This window comes from Pristis pectinata, chromosome 14 (assembly GCF_009764475.1).
Source record: "Pristis pectinata isolate sPriPec2 chromosome 14, sPriPec2.1.pri, whole genome shotgun sequence".
Classification (NCBI taxonomy): Eukaryota; Metazoa; Chordata; class Chondrichthyes; order Rhinopristiformes; family Pristidae; genus Pristis; species Pristis pectinata.
Window position 1 is genome coordinate 51231936 of NC_067418.1, and position 13070 is coordinate 51245005.

Genomic DNA, 13070 nt, shown 5'->3' on the forward strand with positions numbered 1-13070 from the left:
CCCACCACCTCCAACCCACAGCCTCGTCACCGTTGGATGACAGTCAGCCTGACCTGACTGGTGACACTTTTTTATATAAGATAAGATATCTTTATTAGTCATATGTACCTTGAAACACACAGTGAAATGCAACTTTTGTGTAGAGTGTTCTGGGGGCAGCCCGCAAGTGTCGCCACACTTCTGGCACCAACATAGCATGCCCACAACTTCCTAACCTGTACAATGATGGAGAAAAATCAGGATTATGGTGCAGACGTCTTTGAGCTTCTTCTCCCAGATTACCTGCTGTCTCACAGAACAGGTCCTTCGGCCCACAATATTGTGCTGACATAGCTAATCCCTCCTGCCTACAGAATGCCCAAATCCCTCCATTTCCCTCTCATTCATGTGCCCATCCAATCCCTTCTTGAAAGCCCCCAATGAACTTGCCTCCACCACCCTATCAGGCAACGCATTCCAGGCACCCACCACTCTGTCAGTAAAAAATGTACCCCTCACGTCTGTTCTGAACCTACCCCCTCTCACCTTAAATGCATGCCCTCTGGTATTGGATCACCCAATAATGGGAAAAAGATATTGCTTGTCCACCCTATCTGTGCCCCTCATAATTTTATACACCTCCAACAGATCACCCCTCAGCCTCCGCCGCCCCAGAGAACAGAGCCCAAGTTTGTCCAGCCTCTCCTGATAACACATGCCCTCTAATCCAAGCAGCATCCGAGTAAACCTCCTCTGCATCCTCTCTGAAGCCTCCATAAAGTCTGTCCTTTTCTACCAGAGGAACTCTGCCTGGGACTCTGACAGACACAGTGGTAGGGAGATTACTGGAGCTAAGGGGTTACTCTGCACTTGGAAGGGCAGGGAGTGGTCAGGGATAGTCAGCACATATTTGCTGATGGGAGATCCTGTCTGACTCATTCAGCTGAAGAGGCAACAAAATACATTGAAGAGGGCAGTGTGGTCGCTATGGTTTCCATAGACTTTGACAAGGTCCCACATAGGAGACTGGTTCAAAAGGTTAGGGCTCATGGGATCCAAGGCGGGTTGGATATTAGAACCGGAAATGGGTACGGTATTTTGGTGCCGGAAGCGTGGTGACACTTGCCGGCTGCCCCCAGAACACTCGATGCAAAAGATGCATTTCACTGTGTGTTTCGATGTATATGTGACTAATAAAGATAGCTTATCTTATCTTATTGCCACATGGACCAGGATACAGCGAAAATTCCGCTCTGCAAGCCATCTAGTTTTGCAAGATCATTTCTAAATATAAGTACTTTGAGGTACTACAAGGGAAAAGCAAGAACAATAGCAAAATTACAAAACTGAATCCAAAGTTGGAAACAGAGGATGATGGTAGTGGGTTGGAAGACTATAGCCAATGGCGTACTACAGGGATCTGTGCTAGACCCAGTCAGTTTGTGATATACATTAATGACAGATGTGAATGCAGAGGTGTGGCTGGTAAGTTTGCAGCTACCTCAAAAATTGGTGGTGTTGTTGACAAGAGAGGTCGGTAGTCTATACTGATCAGCTGCTAACTTGGGCAGAGCAATGGCAGATGGGACTTAATAAGTATGAGGTGGTTTGTTCAGGAGGAGTGAGGGACACAGGGATCTTGGTGTATAAGCCCAACGATGCCTGAAGGAGGGGGCGAAGAAGGTAAATGGGCCAGAAAATGGCAGATGGAATTTAATGCAGACAAGTGTGAGGTGTTGCATTTTGGAAGGACAAATCAAGGGAGGACATACACAGTAAATGGTAGGGCACTGAGGAGTGTGGAGGAACAGAGGGATCTGGGAGTTCAGATACATAATTTCCTGAAAGTGGCGTCGCAGGGAGACAGGGTTGTAAAGAAGGCTTTTGGCATCCTGGCATTCATAAATCAAAGTATTGAGTACAGGAGTTGGGATGTTATGGTGAGGTTGTATAAGACATTGGTGAGGCCAAATTTGGAGTATTGTGTGCAGTTCTGGTCACCTAACTATAGGAAGGATATCAGTAAGATTGAAAGAGTGCAGAGGAGATTTACTAGAATGTTGCCAGGTCTTCAGGAGTTGAGTTACAGGGAAAGATTGAACAGGTTTGGACTTTATTCCTTGGAGCGCAGAAGAATGAGGGGAGATTTGATAGGGGTATGAGGGGTATAGACAGAGTAAATGTGAGTAGGCTCCTTCCACCTAGATTAGGAGAGATAAGTACGAGAGGACATGGCTTCAGGGTGAAAGGGGAAAGATTTAGGGGGAACATTAGCGGGAACTTCTTCACTCAGAGAGTGGTGGGAGTGTGGAACGAGCTGCCATCTGATGTGGTAAATGCGGGCTCACTCTTTTTTTGTAAATAAATTGGATAGATACATGGACGGGAGAGGTCTGGAGGGTTATGGACTGGGTGCAGGTCAATGGGACTAGCGGAATAAAGTTTCGGCACAGACTAGAAGGGCCGAATGGCCTGTTTTCTGTGCTGTAGTGTTCTATGGTTCTATCCATGCCATGGACTGTGAGAGCAGGGACGTCTTGGCACAGCTTATAGAACAATGGTTAGACCAGAGCTAGAGTACTGTGCACAGTTCTGGTCACCACACTACAGAAAGGATGTGGTTATACTGGAGAGGGTACAGAGGGGATTCACCAGGACGTTGCCTGGGATGGAGCATTTCAGTAATGAGGAGAGACTGGAGAGGCTGGGTTTGCTTTCCTTGTAGCAGAGGAGGCGTGAGGGGGTGCCTGACAGAGGTGTACAGAATTATGAGAGGCAGAGATGGGATAGGTTGTAGACATGAGAGATTCTGCAGATGCTGGAATCTGGAGCAACACACACAAAGTGCTAGAGGAACTCAGCAGATCAGATGGAATCTGCAGAGGGAAATAAACCATTGACGTTTCGAGTTGAGACCCTTCATCAGGACTGGAAAGGAAGAGGGCAGAAGCCGGAATGAGAATCAATCTACCTCTCGACTTTTTCCACCACTGCCTTTCATCTTCCCCTTCGCCCACCCACCTACCTCCCCCCTCGCACCTGGACTCACCCGTCACCTGCCAGCCTGTGATCCCCTCCCTCCCCCCTACCTTTCTATTCTGGCTTCTGCCCTCTTCCTTCCCAGTCCCGATGAAGGGTCTCGACCTGAAACGTCGACTGTTTATTTCCATCCGCGGATGCTGCACGACCTGCTGAGTTCCTCCAGCATTTTGTGTGTGCTGTTAGGGTAGACAGTGAGAAGGCTTTCCCCCATGGTAGAGGTGTCTAGGACCAAAGGGCATAGGTTGAAGGTGAGCAGAAAGGGGCTTAAATGAGAATTGAGGCATTACTTTCCGCCCAGAGCATGATGGGACTCTGGAGGGCATTGCTTGAGAAGGAGGTGGAAGCAGGTACATTTAAGAAGCACCTGGACAAGTGGTTAAATCACCAAGGCAGAGAAGGCGACGGGCCAAATGCTGGTCAATGGGATTGGTATAGTTAGTACAGATGGTCAGTAAGGACATGGTAGGCCCAAGAGACCTGTCTCTGTGCTGTATGACTCAATAACAATGGCATGTGTAAAACAGGAAATGTGTAAGCATGATTAGTTAACACGTCTGTCCGATAATAGCACACATGCAAGCTTGTTTTCTTTATGGTTTTTGGATTGCAGCAGAACAAAAAGTGGGAGCGGACCATTCCTTTCCCCAAGTATCTCGTCAGACAGCACATAAACAGGCCCTTTGGCCCACCGAGTCCGTGCTGACTGGCAATCACACACCTGCCCTAAAAAACATGAATTCCATTTCATTTTCCACACAGTTTCTCCCAGATCCTAAACATTTCTGCACGGACATTCACTCCTTTCTGCTTCAAGCTCGACTTGAGTTTGTGTCTTCCTCTGGGTAAAATGTTCTCCAAGTTACTTATTCCAGCAGGGGACCCTGTCCTTCCCCTTGTCCTTTGTTATTATTTTATAATACAAATGTTTATTTGCTAAAAGCACTACAAAAGAACATCTTCCCTTTGTCCTTTTTTTTACAAATGCTTATATGCTAAAAGCACTGTGAAAGGACATCCAGTGTCAAAATCCTCCAACTGATATAGAGAGTAGAGGAAAAACTATGCATCTATATAACTACAGCAATAACGCTAACTAACAACCGCTAAACGTACACGCAACACTTCAGATAAGAATCGCGTTTTCATCGTCCACAAGACACGCGATCCCCTTTCCCTTTGTCCTTTTTTTTAATACATATGTATGTCTATATGCTAAAAGCACTGTGAAAGGACAGCCAGTGTCAAAACACTACAACTAACACAGAAAGGGAAGAAAACAAACTAAGCATCTACAGAACTACAGCAAGATAACGCAAACTAAACACCCATGAAATGCACATGCAACACAGCAGAGAAAAACACCCGCTAAATGCACACGCAACACTTCAGAGAAGAATCGCATTCTCACCGTCCACGACACACGCGATCCCCTGAGGGGCCCACCGAGCGCGGAACTCACCCAGAGTTCCCTTTGTCCTTCGCTCACTGTGACATTCCTGCGGCAACCGATCTGCTGAGTCACAGCACAACCTCCACATTTGGTTTGCAGTGACTTGGTCAAACCATGAGTCCCCCTAACTTGTTTGGTCCTCTGATTGGGTTCACAACAGTGTACCCTTCAGTCATGGGGATGCAAAACCCAATGGATGTGGTGGGTACTTGGTTTAACTTGTCTGTCAGTACTGGTCACCAGTGCAAGATAATCTGGGCTCATCCAGAAGAATAAGATGCATGGGATCCATAGTGACTTGGTCATTTGGATTTTAAATGGGCTTGCCTGCAGAAGACAGTGAGTGTGTGGATTGTTTTCTCTGGAGCAGCGGAGGCTGAGGGGAGACCTGATACAAGTTTATAAGATTATGAAAGGCATAGACAGAGTAGACAATGCAAGATTGCCCAACCTCTCCTTATAGCACATGCCCTCTAATCCAGGCAGCATCCTGGTAAACCTCTTCTGCACCCTCTCCAAAGCCTCCACATCCTTCCTGTAATGGGGTGACCAGAACTGAATGCAATACTCCAGATGCAGCCTAACCAGAGTTTTATAAAGTTGCAGCATAACTTCCTGACTCTTGAACTCAGTGCCTCAACTAGTAACGGCAAGCATGCCATATGCCTTCTTTACCACCCTGTGTGGCCACCTTCAGGGAATATGGACTTTGAGCCCCAAGATCCCTCTGCATGTCAATACCGTTAAGGGACCTGTTGTTAACAGTGTGCTGTCCCTTTACATCTGATCTCCCAATGTGCAACACCTCACACTTGCCTGGATTAAACTCCATCTGCCATTTCTCCATCCATATCTGCAACTGATCTATATCCCGCTGTATCCTTTCCAGTCTTCTACACCATCCACAACACCATCAATCTCTGTATCGTCTGCGAACTCACCCATCCACATTTTCATCCAGGTTATTGACATACATCACATCCAGCTGTGGTCCCAGTACAGATCCCTGTGGAACACCACTAGTCACAGACCTTCAGCCAGAGTAAGCCCCATCAACCACTACCCTCTGTCTTCTATGGGCAAGTCAATTCTGAATCCAAACGGCCAAGTCACCGTGAATCCCATGTAGTATCTTAATCTTCTGGATGAGCTTCCAATGAGGGACCTTTCCAAAAAACCTTACTAAAATCCACGTAGACAACATCCACAGCTCTACCTTCATCAATCACCCTCATTACCTGCTCAAAAGACTCAAACAAGTTGAAAAGAAACAACTTGCCCCACACAAAGCCATGTTGACTGTCCCCTAATTAGACCATGGTTTTCCAAATGCTCATAAATCCTCTCCCCACAAATCCTCTCCAATAGCTTCCCCACCACTGACGTGAGACTCACAGGTGTATAGTTTCCAGAATTATCCCCATTTCCTTTCTTGAATAACAGAACAACATTTGCAATTCGCCAGTCCTCTGAGACCTCACCTGTGGCTAGAGGGGACACAACGATCAAGGCCCCAGCAATCTCATCTCTTGCCTTGCTCAATAATGGGGGTTAGATCCCATCAGGCCCTGGAGACTTAATCCACCTGATTTTCTCCAAGCGACCCAACACTACCATTTTCTTTATCTCAAAATGCCTGAGCATATTAGCACGTTCCACACTGACCTCACTATCCTCCACGCCCTTCTCCTTGGTAAATACCGATACAAAGTACTCATTTAGGAACTCGCCCACATCCTTCGCCTCCACGCACATGTTCCCTCCTTTATCCTTGAGTGGTCCTACCCTCTTCCTAGTTATCCTCTTGCTCTTGATGTACATACAGAATGCCTTGGGATTCTCTTTAATCCTACTTGCCAAGGACTTTTCATGGCTCCTCCTGGCTCTGCTAATTCCCTTCTTGAGTTCTTCTCTGGCTTCTTTATAATCCTCAAGGACCCTGTTTGATTTTAGCTTCCTAAACCTTACATACACTTCCTTTTCCTTCTGGACTAAATTCACCACCTCTCTTGACGTCCAAGGTTCCCTGACCTTGCCATCCTTGTCCTTCCTTCTTACTGGAACGTACCTGTCCTGTACTCTGTGCAGTTGGCCTTTGAACACCCTCCACATGTCAGATGTGGACTTGCCCAAAAACAGCTGTTCCCAATTAACCCTCCATCGCTCCTGCGTAATATTCTCGTAATTCGTCCTGCTCCAACTTATTACTCTCCCATAAGGTCCATCCTTACCCCTTCCTACAGCTATCTTAAAACTTAAGGAGTTGTGATCACTGTTCCCTAAATGTTCCCCCACTGAAAGGTCAGTCACCTGGCCAGGATCATTACCCAACACCAGGTCCAATATACTGTCTGATGAATCTCTCCTGGATGCGCCTAACAAATCCTGCCCTGTCTAAACCTCTTGCACTAAGGAGGTCCCAGTCTATTTCAGGGAAGCTGAAGTCACCCACTACAGCAACCCTTGTTGCTTTTACACCTATCCCTAAGCTGCCTGCATATCTGTTCCTCAATGTCCCGGTGGCTATCAGGGGATCTGAAGTATAATCTATGATCTCTACCACTTATTTGTTTGCTGATGTTCTTGCAAAAGGCCTTGGGACATTTTATTCTGTTACAGGTGTTTTGTGGTATAAGATGTTACAATAATTGAGTCGATGTGAAGTGTAAAGCTGGATTGGCGATATCTGGTCCAGCATCAAACATAATGGAACACTCATTCTGCTGTGCTTGAAACCACAACTGACAAGCTTCCAGTTCCAAGGAGTGAACATCACCAACAGCCTGTCCTGGTCCAACCACGTAGATGCCATGACCATGAAAGCTCACCAGCGCCTCTACTTCCTCAGGAGGTGAAAGAAATTTGGCATGTTCCCTTTGACACTTACCAACTTTTAGCAACACACCATAGAAAGCATCCTATCTGGATGTATCACGGCTTGGTACAGCAACTGCTTTGCCCGGGACCGCAAGAAACTGCAGAGAGCTGTGGACACAGCCCAGCGCGTCATGGAAACCAGCCACCCCTCCGTGAACTCTCACTGCCTTGGTGAAGCAGCCAGCATAATCAAAGACCCCATCCACCCGGATCATCCTCTCTTCTCCCCTCTCCCATCAGGCAGAAGAGGGCACAGACCCCCAGGCTCAAGGACAACTTCTATCCCACTGTGATAAGACTATTGAATGGTTCCCTTATACAATGAGATGGTCTCTTACCCTCACAATCTACCTTGTTATGACCTTGCACCTTATTGTCTACCTGCACTGCACTTCCTCTGTAGCTGTGTTCTGTTATTGTTTTTATCTGTACTACCTCAATGCTCTCTGCACTAACTCAATGTAACTGCACTGTGTAATGAATTGATCTGTACGATCGGTTTGCAAGACAAATTTTTCACTGTACCTCGGTACAAGTGACAATAATAAACCAACAGCAATACCAATACCAACCTGTGTACCTGCAATTCCCCAGCTCCCTCTGCCACCTGGTGGTTCAATAATCACTCCCTAGCAGTGTTTGTGGTGCACCGGTTCTCACAGTCACACAGGCTGCACCTCGAGACGCCAAACCCCACATGTGCAGCAAGTAGTGGGGGTTCCATCTGTGATCCCAGGGCACTGATTACAAACTTAAATAATTTTTGTAGTACTTCAGAGATGCAACTGATTCAAAACATCCAAAGACATTTTCCAAGTATATTGAAGGCTCAGTAATAACCAGGGAGAAAGTTGGGAACAGTGGGGGCAATGTGTGCATGGCACCAGAAGGTGCAGGTGAGGGCCAAGATGAATATTTTTCATTGGTATTCACAAAGAAAACAAACTTTGTTGTTGGAGGATTCAGCGAAGGGGAAAGTGAAAATCTCATGCAGGTTTCCAGAAACAAAGAGGAGGTATTCAATGCATTAGCGGACTTAAAAGTGGTGGATAATTCCCCAGGGTTGGATGAGGTTTATCCCAGTCTGTTATAGGAAGCAGGGGAAGACATTGCTGGAGATCTGGCTGAGATTTTTAAATCCTCGCTGGGCACTCAGGAGGTAGTGAATAACTGGAGGACAGCAAATGCAGTCTCCATTTCAAGGGCAGTCGAGAAAAACCTGATAATTACAGACCCGTGAGGCTAACATCAGTGGTAGGGAAGGTACTGGAGAAAATGCTGAGGGACTGGATCAATGATCACTTGGAATGATGGTCTAACCAGATACAGTCAGCATGGCTCTGTCAAGGGCACATCCTGTCTGACCAATTGTTTGAGCAGGTAACGACATGAATTGGTGTGGGCAGTGCAGTGGATGAGGTTCACTTGGACTTCAGTTAGGCCTTCGATGAGGTCCCACAATGTTTGGGGTTAGTGGGATCCAGAACAAGTTGGCAAATTGGATCCAAAATTGGCTCGGTGATAGGAGACAGAGGGTGATGGTAGAGGGTTGCTTTTGTGATGGGATGCCTGTGACTGGTGGTGTCCTGCAGGAGTCGGTGCTGGGACCTCATTGTTTGTGATACACGGGAATAATTTGGGAGTGGATGTAGGAGGCATGATCAGTAAGTTCACAGATGACACAAAGGTTAGTGGAGCCATGGATGGTGTGGTGGGTAGTGTGCAGGGTGATATCGATGTGTTGGTGAAATGGGCTGAGAAATGGCAGATGGAGTTCAATCCCAATAAACATGGGACATATACCATGAATGGTGGGGTCTGAGGGAGTACTGAGGAACAGAGGGACCTTGGCGTAAAAGTCCAAAGATCCTTGAAGGTGGCAACTCAGGTAGCTAATGTGGTTAAGAAGGCACATGGGATACTGGCCTTCAGTAGTAAGGGCATTGAATACAAGAGCAGGGAGGTTCTGTTCCAACTTTATAACACATTGGTCAGACATCAATTGGAGAATGGGTGCATTCTAGTCACCGCACTATAGAAAAGAATTGATAGCAGTGGAGAAGGTGCAGAGGAGATACACCAGGATGTTGCCTGGGATGGAAGGTTTCAGCTATGAAGAGAGACCGGAGGCTGGGTCTGTTCTCCCCGGAACGGAGGAAGTTTGGAGGGAACCTGACCGAGGTGTGTAAAACTATGAGGAGTATAGACAAGGTACACTGTAGAAAATCATGCCTCATAGATAAAGCTAGAGGGCAGGTTCAGGGTAAGGGGTGAGAGATGTAGAAGGGATGTGAGGGGGACTATCTTCACCCAGAGAGAGGTGAGTACCTGCAACGCAGTGCTGGAGAGAGGGTCACTGACTGCATTAAAGTGGTGCCTGGACAAGGACGTGAATCGCCCAGGTATAGGAGGCTACAGGCCAGGTACTGGAGGGTGGGATTAAAGCGATTGGGTTGGTGTGGACTGGTGGGGCGAGTGGCCGGTTTTACTGCCGCCTGACTCCACAACTCTATAACTGTCAGAACGAGTGACTTCAGACAGTTCTGAGTCACTGCAGTCTTGCAAACCCAGCAACAAACTTCTGTTTGATTAACGAGGAGATGAGAGTGGCCTCAGGTCCTACAATGACAGGGCAGGAACAGACCTTTCAGTTTGCCAGCGGGAGCACTTCCCAGTTCTCCGTTCCCCTCCCTGACCCCTTTCTGTTCGCCCCCATCTCAAATGCCCCATGTGCCTCTTTTCCTCCCCTCTCTACCCCACTTTGTCCTCTATAACCCGTCCCAATTCCATCCGCCGCTCACTTTGTCCTCTGTAACCTGTCCCCTCCCTACCCCACTTTGTCCTCTATAACCCGTTCCAATTCCCTTCCCTCTTGAGCTTCCCCCATCACCACATTGCCCATTCCCTTTGTCTCTTCGTGTGCCCTTCCCTGCTCCATACCATTCACTTTCTCATCACTTGCCGCATCCTGCTCTGACCTTTAGATTCTCACCTCACCTTCTTCCTCTTTGAAAGGGGAGAAGACAAGTTTGTGTGGTTGAATTTTTATCCTGCATATAATAATTTGCAGAAGTGCAGACAGGCATGGTTCTGGAGACCGTAGTCCAGTTTTGACCCGGTCTGATGTTCACAGGTCCTCCATCCTGAAGATGACCCCTCATCTCACCAGCCCACCTGCAGTCCTTCACATCCCAACCGGTGCTGTACCCGTCCTTCCCGCAGCTACCCCCGGCTGCCCTCGGCCTCCCATGTCCGCAGCCTGGTAAGAACATAAGAGCCCTGAGACGCCGTGTCCCGCAGTGGGTTACAGATGGGGGAACCTGTCACAAGCCAGCCCCCCGCCGTGATTTACCTGCAGTGGGAAGGGTTGCGACGGCAGAGCGAAGTGTTTGGTTGGAGGAGGATTTCCAGGTGTCTGGGATTTGCCCGCCCGCTTACTCACTTCATTCCATCATACGGATCCTCTGGGCCCCAAAAGCCAGCAGATTCCCAGAAGAAAATTAAAAAAATGTTGGTTCCAGGATGTGACTAAATTGAAATCCGCACTATAAGGTGCCATTCTGCAAGAGTGTGTACAGATAAGATCTCCTGCCTTTACTTAAGATAACAGACAAACAATCTGAGATAAAAGTGAGGAAACTGTTGTTACACTGTGTGTTTTGTGATCTGAAACCTGCAGCCCAGTAGGGGCAGAACATTCAAGTGCTATCTAAGAAACTCTTAAATAGACACATGAATGACAGAGAAATGGAGGGCTATGTGGGAGGGAAGGGTTAGATAGATCTTAGAGCAGGATAAAATGTCAGCACAACACTGTGGGCTGAAGGGCCTGTACTGTGCTGTAATGTTCTATGTTCTATGCAGAAAGAGCAGGGAATGGAACTGATGGGTTCTCTCGCCCACAGTGTTTGTCACTCTGTGAGTCACTGTCAGATCAACTGCCACACTGGCTGCTGCACACGTCCGACAGACAAAGAGCTGAGGTTTCCATGGGATCCGGCCCAGTCTTTGTCAAGCACAGGGCCTGCTGATGGGTCTGATGATTGTGTCTGCGAGAGGCAGCAAATGGATAGACTCGTAGAGTCGTAGACCTGGACTGTAGCTTGGAAGAGGCCCTTCGGCCCAACTGGACCATGCCGACTAAGGTGCCGTCCTAAGCTAGTCCCGTTTGCCCATGTTTGGCTCATCTCCCTCTAAACTTTTCCTGTCCATGCACCAGTCTTTTCAACATTCTAACTGCACCCACCCTCACAGCTTCCTGGCAGCTCATTCCATGTACCCACCACCCTCTGTGTGAAAAAGTTGCCCCTCAGGTCCCCTTTAAATCTTTTCCCTCTCACCTCAAACCAGTGCCCTCTCGTTTTAGACTCCCCTGCCCTGTGACCATCCACCTTACCTTTGTCTCTCAGGAGTTCATAAGCCTCGACGAGATCACCCCTGGTCCCCTTCGCTCCAGGGAAAACAGTCCCAGCCTGTCCAGCCTCTCCTTTTTGTTTTGAACATACAAAAGTTTATTCTCCAAAAGCACTACAAAATGACATCCAGTGTCAAAGCTACGTCAACTAATAATAGAAAGAAAAACTATGCAGACATATTCTAACTACAAAACAACAGTAAATAACGCTTGCTGACGACCGCAAAATACACTGCTTCAGATGAGGATCTCGTTCACACCGTCCATGACACATGCGATCCCCTGAGGGACCCATCCATCGTAGAATTCGACCGGGGTGCCCGCGGATAAAGCCTGCTCCCTCTCCAAGGACACCCAGGCGTGGACATAATCCCAGGAGAGGGGCAGGCAGGCGGATCAGCCGGATCCCTCAGCCGCCCACCACTTGGACCCGCGGATGCCCGGCTTGGCCAGGCCCAGGAGAGGACCCACCAGGACATCTCCTGAATGACCCGCCCCTCCCCGCTGCACCAGGTGACCGTAGGTCAGCAGTGTGGGGCTGAAGTGCGGCCAGAACTTGAGCAGCAGCCCCTTCAGATACACGGGGAGGGGATGCGACCTCTCGCACTCCACCTACACATGGTATGCCGTCTCCTCCCGGCCGCAGAAATGGCAGGAGGCCGGGGTGTCAGTGAACTGGCTCAGGGAATGGTTGCGCAGCACCGCCCGGTGCAGCACCCTCCACCTCAGCTCCCCGATGCGAAGGGGGAGGAATCCCCCCGCCCCCCACGTAGAGAGACCTCCACCGGAGACCCCCCTCCTCGCTGCCCAACGGCACTGCGGACTGCCATGGCATGTCCGGACGGCATGCGAGGGCGAGCAAGTGAAAGGTGTGCGGGAGCAGTGCAGACAAGAAAGGCCTTGGGCGCATGGTGGGACGGCACGGCCGGTGTGTCTGCCAGGTGGCTCGGGCTGTACCGCGCCGCCTCCCGGGAGAGATGCCTTGGCCCCAGCCTCTCCTTTTGACTCCAGCTCTCCGGTCCCGGTGGCGGAATTCCACAGGAGCTGACAGGAATCGTGAAGACAGATCCGTGGAATGCAGTGGTTGTTGGAGTGGAAGGTAATGGCCAGGGAGCTAGGGCTTTACTCATTGGAGAGAAGGAGGATGAGGGGAGACATGATAGAGGTATACAAAATATTATTCCCAGGGCACCAATGCTCAATACAAGAGGGCATGGCTTTAAAGTAATGGGTGGGAAGTTCAAGGGAGATATCAGAGAAAGGTTTTTGTACCCAGAGAGTGGTTGGGGCATGGAATGCGCTGCCTGA